We start from the raw sequence: 11,087 nt of genomic DNA, 5'->3' as shown, positions 1-11,087 counted from the left end.
CGTTCATCTAGACCTCACAGTCCAGTGGCAGGAAGAAGTCAGGATGACTAACGATGGCCCAAGACGCAGCGTCTTCAGAGTCTGACCGAGCTCTAAGTGCCCCACAGCGCCTGCTTCAGCCACCTTCACATTCATTGGAACAAATTGTTCTCATCTGTCCATTGTGCTGGGAGAAGTCTTCACATGGGACACACATCACCCTAATTCACTGATGGGTCTGAGCCCTGTTGGTTTCCATCAACCTGGTTTAGCCCATCAGACCGTTAACTGGGATGTGGGCGCTGCACATGCTACAGCTTCTTGGAGGCGCAGGTAAGAGTTGAGTGAAGGTGGGCACCAAAGGGTGATAATCAGCCTGAAAAGGGCTTAGCAAGCCCTCACAGCAAAAGTGCTGGTGCTCCTTGAACACCCCATACATTCCATGCATATACATACACATGCACATGCATATATGCAAATATATAAATAAAATTATATATAATCACCCACCATTACAGGAATTTGAAGGATGATGCTAACAATCAATCCTCTTCCTCCCTTGGTTTTTATATGACACTTTGAACTTTGCAAAGTGATTCTGCATCTATTTTTCAGCCATAATCCCGTGAAGTGATTAGAATTAATATGATCTTCCACTGGTAGAAGATGAAGATGAAATTGATGTCCATCAATAAAAGACATGATTTGCCCAAAGTGATATAGCTCTCTGGTGTGGTCAGGACTAGAAACTAAACCTCCTAACCTTTAGCCTCTTTGCAGTAGAGCATTGCCAGTCAAAAAAGAGAAAAACTATCACTTCATATACGGTGTTTTTAAAAGTATGGTATAAGCCCTGAGCCCAACTGTCTGATTATATGTTCTGCAAAGGGGATCTACTGTATCCATTTTTTAATGAAAGGGAATGAAAATGTATTTCCTTTTTAAATTTTTTGAGGAATCCTTCAATAATCCCCCTTTTCTATTGATGTCACCACCCAGTCACCCCAAGTTGAGACCTCAGCCATTCTTGGCTCTTTCCTTCTCTCCCCTTCACGTCCAATTTCTTCATAAGTCCTCTCCGTTCCATCTCTGAACACTCTTGCCAAGTCATCCCTCCCTTTCAGCTCTCACACAACCACCACTTAGTTGAGGCTTCTCTTACCTCTAGCCTGGTAGCCTTCCTGACTAGCCTCTCTACTTCTAGTCTTACCTTCTCCAACTCATTCTCCACACAGCTGCCAAAGCACTTTTGTAGTTTACAGGCTTGATCATGTTGCTCCCCTATTCAAAAATTTTCAGTGACTCCCTATTGCCTATTAAATAAAATACAAATTCTTTAGTCTGGCATTCAGTGTCTTGCATTTTGGGGTTCTATTCAACCTTGCTAGCCTTATGTCATGGCACTCCCTATCAAGCATTCTATTTATTTTTCTGATTTGGGCCTGTGATTTTATTGGTATAAGGAGCTTTCTCCTGGTGAGGAACTTCTCCTACCAATGCATATTGGTATCTTATTTGCAATTTATAGTCTTAAAGAAATTCCTGAGGGTACTGGGGTTTAAGTGACTTGCCTAAGGTCACATATCCAGGAGATATCAGAGTTGGGACTTGATCTTCATTCAGAGGACAGCTTTCTATCCAATATACCATACTATTTGTCTCATGCACTGTATACACAATAATGTGGGCTCATGAGCTAGAGTTTGGGAGGGTAGTCACCCACAGGGTTACTTTGGAATAGTAACAGCTCTGGAGACCAACCCGTGATCTGAGTAAGTAAGCCCTGAAGGGCTGTTACATGTATATGACTCATGTCCACTGCTAGATTTCACAGGAAGAATCCTTTCATTCATTCACTCATTGTCTCTCCAACACCTAGTATGGTTTCCTGGATGGGTTAATAAATGTTGGTTAAAACGTTGAGTTTAATGACTAGAACTCATTACATTACATTGGGAAAATTTCAAAATCAGGGAGTTTTTTTATAATTACTATTTCATAATATTGTAATTCATGATGAATGATAAAGCATTCATTAATCACTTACTAAGTGGTAGTCACACAAGCAAATGAGATAGCTTCCATACACAAGGGGCTTATGTTCTAAAGTAATGTAGTAAATGCTTAAAAAATATTTAGCCATTCTTCTCTCTGTCTCTCCCTCCCTCCCTCCCTCCCTTCCTTCCTTCCTCCCTTCCTTCTTTCCTTCCTTCCTCCCTTCCTTCCTTCCTTCCTCCCTTCCTTCCTTCCTTCCTTCCTTCCTTCCTTCCTTCCCTCCTTCCTTCCTTCCTTCCTTCCTTCCTCCTTCCTTCCTTCCCTCCTCCCTTCCTTCCTTCCTCCCTTCCTTCTTTCCTTCCTTCCTCCCTTCCTTCCTTCCTTCCTCCCTTCTTTCCTTCCTTCCTTCCTTCCTTCCTTCCTTCCTCCCTTCTTTCCTTCCTTCCTTCCTTCCTTCCTTCCTTCCTTCCTTCCTTCCCTCCTTCCTTCCTTCCCTCCTCCCTTCCTTCCTTCCTCCCTTCCTTCTTTCCTTCCTTCCTCCCTTCCTTCCTTCCTTCCTTCCTTCCTTCCCTCCTTCCTCCCTTCCTTCCTCCCTTCCTTCTTTCCTTCCTTCCTTCCTTCCTCCTTCCTTCCTTCCTTCCTCCCTTCCTACCTTCCTTCCTTCCCTCCTTCCTTCCTTCCTTCCTCCCTTCCTACCTTCCTTCCTTCCTCCTTCCTTCCTTCCTTCCTTCCTTCCTTCCTTCCTTCCTTCCTTCCTTCCTTCCTTCCTTCCTACCTTCCTCTCTCCCTCTCTCCCCTTGGTTAGGGAGGGAAAAAAGAGTTGATGTCTTAAAAAAAGGAATAACTATGGAGTTATAAATGTTCTAGCTCTTGGCATGAGAAGGAGGCAATAGTGGGCACCACTGGAAATCTCAATTTCTAATTTGTTACTCTAAGGGTTGAAGGAACTGAGATCCCACCCAGGCTGCTTCTCTGCTTCTGCCTGCCTGCTTGGTTCATTCTGCACTGCTCACTCTCATTCTCTTCTCCACCAGTGAGACTGGAAATGTCACGGCTAGTTGTACAGACAGATCAAGTCATCGAGAGAGACTTTCTCCTCGTCCCTGTCATTCCTTTGCCCTTTACCTTGAAAAGATTCTCCTACTCAGGCATCTGTGATTTACACGCCTGAGAGAACCTCTAGGACCCTGTACAAGGTAATCCCAAAGTCTCATGAGAGATGAGGTTGGAGGGACAGGCAGGGAAAGCAAGCAAATCTACACAATTCCTCTTGTCTGTTTATTTTTCTCTATGAAACTTGTCATTGATCTAATTCGATAAAGCAGCTGATTGGTACTTTGGTTAGTATGCATGGAATCAACACACTGCTCTGGAAATATCGGCATTTTTTATTACATTGCTTTGACCTAATGATTATGCAGACCTTGCCTTTCATCATTTCACACGCCTATTCACAATTCTTTGGTTCTTCATATTTGTGATTTTTATCTCACGGTAGTAGCATTCCATTCTATTGCTACGTTATGATTTGCAGGGAATATCTCTCCGTCTGTTCATTTCTCCTTTGATTTGTCAAAAGAATATTGTATTTCAGTGGAATTGTTCTCCCCTGTGTTTCTGTGTGTTTTATTTTGTGCACTTAACATTATTCTGAGAAAGAATCCACAGGCTTCACTAGATGGGCAAAGGGGTCCAGGACCCAAAAGAGTCTAAGAACTCCTGTTCTAGAGAAAGACCTCCAGCATCATGGGGTGGATTCTCTGTGGAAGAACATGGACAAAAATTACATCGGATCAGACAGTTTAGACATTACCAATGGAGGGAAGGCATAGATTAATGACAACACAGACTGATGAAATATTTCATGTTGCTCAGTCAGTTCAGTCCTGTCTGACTCCATGACCCCACCTGGAGTTTTCTTGGCAGAGATACTACAGTGGTTTGTCATTTCCTTCTCCAGCTTATTTTACAGATGAGGAAACTGAGGCAAACAGGGTGAAGTGACTTGCCCAGGGTCACACAGCTAGTAAGTGTCTGAGGTCACATTTGAACTCATAAAGTTTTGCACTCTATTCACTGTGCTACCCAGTCACCCAATGAAATATTAAATGAGGTATTTGATTCCAGATATAAATTCTACTCACTCATACTTGAGAATTATTAAAATATATAGCTGTATCCTATTTCTCAGTATTTTGTCCTATATTTTTGATTTGGTATTCACTAATAATATTAGACAAAAATTTTCTTTTCCAGCTTTATCTTGTCAGATACAGTAATCAGCGCCCATCTTTTCTCCACAGAAAAGAACTGGATAGCACACTATCTTCCTCTATATCTAGAAAGATAGAGCACATAGATTGGAGTGGAGAAGACCTGTGTCCAAATACAACTTCAGCCACTTAACTAGCCCAGAGTGACTCTGGGCAAGTCACTTAACCTCTCTCAGCCTTAGTTTCATCATATATAAAATGGGGATAATAATAGCATCCACCTCACAGAGTTGTTATGAAGCTTGAATGAAATATTATATGTGAAGGACTTGGCAAGCATTTAAGCACTATATAAATGTACATATAAATCTGATCTTGGTTCCTTTCTGGAGGGTAGCACATGAATGCCTCTGCTCCTATTCTGTCTGTTTGGGCTTTTTTTTTTTTTTATTATTATTCCTTACAGTGTTTCATGCAAGAGGACAGAGCAAAGCTGACTTGGGTGAATCCCATAATTCCCCTTCACTCTCAGTACCACAGCTCTGACAATTGGCTGCTGCCTGGATGGTGAAAAAGACTGAATCTCAAGGGCAAAGGGTGATCCTGGCAGTTTTCGCTATTTCTCTGAAATGGAGCACTTTGAGGAGGACCACGTGGCCTCCCAGCAAGCATGGGTGCAGCCAGGGGCAGCCGCTACCCCTGCAGTCTATGCCGATAGTGACTGCGTCATATCTGAGAAAGCCCTGGTGGTGGAGATGAAAGAGAGAGGTGCTGTAGAGATCTTGGGGTGAGGTCAATACCAAGGTGTTTCGATCAATCGGCAAGTGTTTATTTAGCGTCTACTATGTGCCAGGGGCTACAGATTAAGCCTTGGGATAACAAATACAAAGAATGGAGCAAACCATGCTTGCCAGGCGATCACATTCTTATGCAGAATAAATAGGGATGCCATCCTCTCTTGGCAACATCTTTTCTATCTATCCTTTTTTCTCTATTCCTCTTCTCACCACCCTCATATAAGCACTCATTACCACCTGCTAGACTTATGTCATTGGATCTGCGTATCTTTCCTCCTCTTTTCTCACCCTCCAGACCATCTTTCCCATGGCTAGCAAACATCATCCTTATGAACAGGTAGGGTAATGTTCCTTGGCTTTAAATCCTTCAGGGAGTCCTTATTATAAAACTGAAACTCCTTCGCCTGACAATCAAGGACCCTACAGTGTGGCAGACTTCTACCTTATCCTTCCAGTCTTCTATCATACTATGTCCCCCTGTTCTATGCTCCACATCTACTCATTCCTTCCCACTGCCTACAAAGAGGACAAAGTATCTTTCATCCTTACAATAAAACCTTCACCAGATCCTACCGTCCCTGAAAGCTATTGTCCTATATTTCTCCTCCTTTTCTAACCCAAAGTCTTAGAAAACCCTGCCAACACTCACTACCTTCCCTGCCTCTCTTCTAAACCCTTAGTAATATGGCTTCCAACTTAATCATTCAACTGACAATGCTCGTTCCAATGTACCATCCAACTCTTAATCACCAAATCTAATGGTCTATTCTCAATCTCCATCCTTCCTGACTTCTCTGAAACACTGGATACTCTTGGTCACCCTCTCATCCTGGATACTCCCTTCCCCTCAGGTTTTGATGACCTGGCTTTCTCCTCTACCTTGTCCGACTAGTCCTTCACTGTCTCCTTTTTTGAGTCTTCATCTATGTTCAACCCCTAACAACAAGTATACCTGAGCTTCTCTGCAGATGACTCCCTGATCTAGTGCTCTAACCCTGATCACTCATCACCATTTGCCTTTGCATTGTCTCTCATGCCTGGAATGTTCCCCCTTCTTACCTCCACCTGGTTCCCTTCAAGACTCAGCTCTAGCACCATCTTCCCTGTGTGAAGCTTGTCCTGATCTCCTCAGCTACTAGTCATCCCCTCCCCCCACCCCAATACATTACATCCTCCTAGTATGTATATAAAAAAAGTATCTCCAATTAGAATGTAAACTCCTTCAGGATAAGGACTGTTCAGCTTTGTCTTTGCATCATGAACACCTGGTATATAGTAGGCACTTAATTTATGCTTGTTGATTGATTAATGCCCCCCTAAAGTAGAATGTAAACTCCTTGAAGAAAAAGGATGTTTGACTTTTGTCCTTGTATTCCTGGTCCCTAGCCTATTGCCTGGAACACAGTAAGTGCTTAATAAATGCTTGTTAACTCTTGCACCGTAGTATTAAGCACAGTAAGTGCTTAATAATGCTTATGAATTGAACTCAAATGGTGCCTCTTCCAGGATGACCTGTCAGTAACAACTCTTCTCCACTTGGACCTTACATAATACTTTAGTTAGATTTTTTTTTCTGATGCACTTCTGTCTCATTTTATATTATTGCTATTTGTATCATAGCACCCTATTAGACTGTAAGCCCCAGGAGCATAGGGACCATGTGAGATCTAATGTTTGCATCTACCTTTGTTCTTAGCACAGAGTCTTGTGGACAACGGGTACTTAGTAGTTCTTGGATTTAATGATGGGGATATCTTGAAAACTATTGTTCTCCCACATTCAGGGAAGCTGGGTTACCCAGTTACTCTGGCTCCAAGTCCTCACTGCTCATATGGTCTGCAGAAGCTCAGGGCAGTTGGCACTTCATGGAATCCAGGCATACAAGGCTAGAGATTGTCCACAGGAGAGCTGTTAGTCTAACTAGGGCTCATTCTCTACCCTAGGTTGCAGAAGGCAGTTGGGATTTCCATTGAAATCAGCCTTTAATCTCAGCCAAACGAAGTTGCTCAGACACTTTTCTTGTCTCTTCCAAATAAAGAAAATTATATCAGTACCATTGAATCTAAAACAAGATCTCATGCACCAAAACTTATTATTACAGCCATTCCAAACCAGTGGATTTGAAGCCCACTAACCGTCCTGTACTCTGACAGGTTCCTAAGAATGGATTTTAGGCAGTAGCTAAAACCTTGGGCTACTGTTGTTCTCTGGCTAGTCGGAATGAGCACCAGAAAGCACAACCCCATCCTTTCCCTTTTTCCAGAGCCTCACAAATGCTGATTCAGACATCCTGGCTGGAACATTAGAGGGCTCAGGAAGGTGGGGTGTGTGCTCTTTGATTTGATTTTCCTGTGAGAATCCTGTTTAGAGCTTCCATCAGTCTCCGAGGGCTCCAGCTGCATCAGGTCCAATGCTCCAAGTATGATCATTCTGTTTAAAGAAAGAGGATTCCATGAAGAGGGTGCCCTGGCCGGTGTGGAAAAACCCTACCAGAGAAATCTGAGAAAACTAGGCTGAGAGTAACAAGCAGGATGTGGGCAGCCAGTGAAGCTCCATGCCAACCACAGCCAACCCACTTCTTGCTGACCTGCTAATCATTCAAACTAACTTGTATTTACTGAGCATTCACTGTGCGCTCTGGGCTTGGAAGATATGGAATAAATACAAGACGGAGTCCCTGCCCTCAAGGAGCTTACAGACTAGGTGGGGATACAAGACAATCTCAGGAAAAACAATAGGCAATGATGGAAAATACTGCACAATTGCTAATTGTACTGGGCAGAATTTTAAAGGCTGTAGAAAACTCCCAAGTTGAGGGTGATCATTGACAGCCAGAGTAGTCAGGGCAATTGGTGCTTGAATTGGGTAACACATGGGGCAGGACTTAAGATGGGGAAGTAGAGGGCACATTCCAGGTGAACAGGCCTGAAGACCGAGCTAACAAGGAACATGGGCGAATTTGGGGTTGGAGGAGGAACTGGCCATATCCTAGAGGAGGTTATATGTCAGGGCTCAAGGGGAAATACGGTGGACATACAGGTGGCCAGACGAATGGCGAGTTTTCAATGTCCAGGAGAGTTTCACTGAGACGTAGTGGGAAATGGCAAGTTGCCAAAGATTTTGGAGCAGAGGAATGGTACGATGATATCTGAATTTGAGGGAGTTTATTTTGACTGTAACACATGGGATGGACTAGAAGGGGAAGGAGGTTAGAGTCAGAGAGGCCAGAGGGAAGGATTTTATAGTAATCCAGGTGAGAAATCATGTGGGATAAAATAGGATGGTGACTATGGGAATGGAGAGTGACAAATATGAGACATAGTAGACAGAAAATCTACTGGGGAAAAACCGACAACCCACCAGACCATCCTTTTAATGGTTAAGACATGGACCTTTGCATCTTAAGAATGGCACTGGTACCATGGCTACCAAGAAGGAATGATACCTGCTAAGGTGACTGCTGGGCAGATGGCCTTTCTACCACAGTACACTGGATTTGGAACCACAGAGACCTGGGTTTTAGTCCTGACTCTACCATTTATGTGACTGTGGGCAAATCACTAAACTTCTAGGTTAGTAACATGGTACAATGGATAGAGCTAGACTTGGAGTCAGGCAGGCTTGAGTTCAAATATTGGCTCAGATGATTGCTAGAAGTTCGACTCCAGGCAAATCACTTAACTTCCTTCAACCTCAGTTTCCTCATCTGTAAAATAGGGATGATAATAGCAGCACCTACCTCCTAGGGATGTTGTGAGGATCAATGAGTTCATTGTGCAAACCTTAAGGCACTATGTAAATGCTGGCTATCCTTTAGATTGTAAGCTCTTTGAGAATAGAGTCAGTGGATAGATTTAGAGTCAGCAAAACCCATCTTCCTGAGTTAAAATCTGGCCTCAGGCACTTATTAGCTGTGTGACTCTGGATGAGTCCCTTAACCCTGTTTGCCTCAGCCTCCTCACCTGTAAAAATGAGCTGGAGAAGGAAATGGCAAACCACTTCAGTATCTTTGCCAAAAAACCAAAAACAAATGGGGGCATGAAAAGTCAGACATGGCCGGAAAAAACATTTGAGAACAGGGTCTTTCTTTTACCTTTCTTTGTATTTCCAGGGCTTAGCACATAGTAGTTGCTTAATAAATGTTAGCTTCCTGACTGATGTAACTGTAAGATAGTTTCAACAATACTAACACTCCCTGTCTCATGAGTTCCTGCCTGGAATAAATACGTCAAAGGGTTTGTAAGCATTAATAGAACTCACTGTCATCATACGCCAGCACCATTTTAGTGGGGTAGGGACACGACCCCAATTTCATTGGCTTGGGGAACTCCCAGCTGAGAGTAAAATGCTATGCCCCTAGTCTCAGAGTGAGTGTGTGTGTCAGAGGGCACTTGGACTCAAGCCTTCCTGGCTTCCGGACCAGTTCTCCATCCACCACAAAGCCTCTCATCACTAGAGAACATCATCTAAAAGCTGGGAGGTTATTAGACAGCTCAGTTACCACCTCCTATGTGAAGCCTTTCCAGTGCTGTTTGGATGGGATCACTGACCTAGACCAGGATGAGGCTTTAGAATTGCCTCGGTTCCATCCCCTCATTTTACAGGTGAGCAAAGTGAGGCCTAGAGGGGCTGAGTGACTTGTCCAGTCACACAAGTAGCATCCGGCAGAGCCGGGATTCAGGCAGAGTGGGCCCAGCGCTCTTTGTGCTATAATGTTAGACTGGGTAGTTACTTACGGATGTACATGCTGTAGCCTTAAGGTCAGTGGCTGTTCATCTTTCATCAACTGGTACACAGTCTCACGTGAAAGGCACTTAATGTTTCTTAAACTGAATCCAAATGGAGCTTCACAAATTGAATTAAATTGAACTGAAATGACAGCTTCATGCTGGTAAGGAGACATAGTAGATAGAGCACTGAGCCTGGAGCTCAGGAAGACCCGAGTTCAAATTTAGCTTACGATGTTTACTAGCTTGTGACCCTGGACATTAGCCTTTGAAGGCTCGGGAAGTGAGAGTGAGGGCTACTTTGTGCAACCCTGCCTCACTTAAATCCAACTCATGCTTGAGTCAAGACGTCCCCTTGTGATGCTGCTGGTCCTTTTCAGAAAATGAAGGAAAAATAACGACCCTTAGCCTCTGTCTGCCTCAGCTACCTCAAATGTAAAATGGGGATAAGAGCACCCATCTCACAGGGTTATGAAGGTTAAATGAGGTTTTTGTAGAAAGCACATAGCACAATGCATGGCACATAGCGGGTGCTATAGAAATGCTTATTCCCTTCCTCCCACCCCCCAGTCAAAGCTACCAGGAAACAGTAAATTGAATTTCTACTCCTTTTAGTTAATCCGTCCCTTTACCTTCCTTCTTGGAGAAGGAAAAGAGCAGAGAAAACAGCTGCTTTGGGGTAGGAGTCATTGCCAGAGCCCTGGGCACAACAGTGCAAAGGCATCCACACCCAACGGGTACCCATGCCTGTGTCACAAGAGTGGCTGGCGGTGCTTGGCCCACGCTTGGCATATCCAGAGTGGAGCATTCATTCTTCCCATTTCTCAAGCCCCAGCCAGCCTGGCACGGAAGCAACAGGTCAGACAGGCCAAGAATCCCAACAGCCATCAGCCAACCAAGTCGGCTCAGCCTGCCTGGCACTGGAGCCATCCCAGAGGCAGGGATAATGACAGCTGAGCTGGGAAGGGCCATCAGGGGCATCTAACTCCACCCCTTCACTTCACACATGAGGGACCCAAGGCCCAGAGAGGGCAGTGACTTGTCCAGGGCCACACAGGCTGTAAATGGTAGCACCGGATTTCAAACTCTGACCCTTTTTCAGTCTCCCAGGGGGCACTTGGAGAGGCTCTTGTCTCTCCTATGGAATTAACTCGCCTCATCTATGATGCTTTCCCAGGCTAAGCCCCACAGGCTTGAATACACTCCATGTATGTTGGTAGGCCTTCACCAATGACGGTAAGGCTCTCCCCAAAACCCTTATTAGCCCCTGTGTCCATTAAGATGTACGAGTTTTGTGGTGGGGTTTATTTTTTATTTTTGTGCCTTATGTTCGGCCTCTTCCCTGTTGGCTTCCCAACGGCCTTGTCTCCTGCGGC

This window comes from Phascolarctos cinereus, unplaced genomic scaffold (assembly GCF_003287225.1).
Source record: "Phascolarctos cinereus isolate Bilbo 61053 unplaced genomic scaffold, phaCin_HiC Scaffold_5;HRSCAF=322, whole genome shotgun sequence".
Taxonomy (NCBI): domain Eukaryota; kingdom Metazoa; phylum Chordata; class Mammalia; order Diprotodontia; family Phascolarctidae; genus Phascolarctos; species Phascolarctos cinereus.
The sequence above is the reverse complement of the archived record's forward strand: the minus strand, read 5'-3'. Positions refer to the sequence as shown.